The sequence below is a fragment of the Mandrillus leucophaeus genome, unplaced genomic scaffold (genome assembly GCF_000951045.1).
Source record: "Mandrillus leucophaeus isolate KB7577 unplaced genomic scaffold, Mleu.le_1.0 Scaffold82, whole genome shotgun sequence".
Taxonomy (NCBI): Eukaryota; Metazoa; Chordata; class Mammalia; order Primates; family Cercopithecidae; genus Mandrillus; species Mandrillus leucophaeus.
In genome coordinates, this window is record NW_012108919.1 from 5,091,248 (window position 1) to 5,091,502 (window position 255).

Sequence of the window (255 nt, forward strand, 5' to 3'; positions counted from 1 at the left end):
ACGCGGTAGGGCCACGGTTGGAGCTGCCTGCCAGTTCTGCGCAGCGTGCCCGCATTTTTCAGCCTTTGGGCGGTCGATGGGACTGGGCGCCGGAGAAGGGGGCAGTGCCCCTCGGGGAGGCTCGGGCCACGCGGGAGCCCACGGGAGGCAGCTGTAGGCCCGCGAGAATTCGAGCGCGGCGCTGGGGGGTTGGCAGTCCTGGAGAACTCAGCACACCCTCGGCAGCTGCTGGCCCGGGTGCTAAGCCCTTCACTG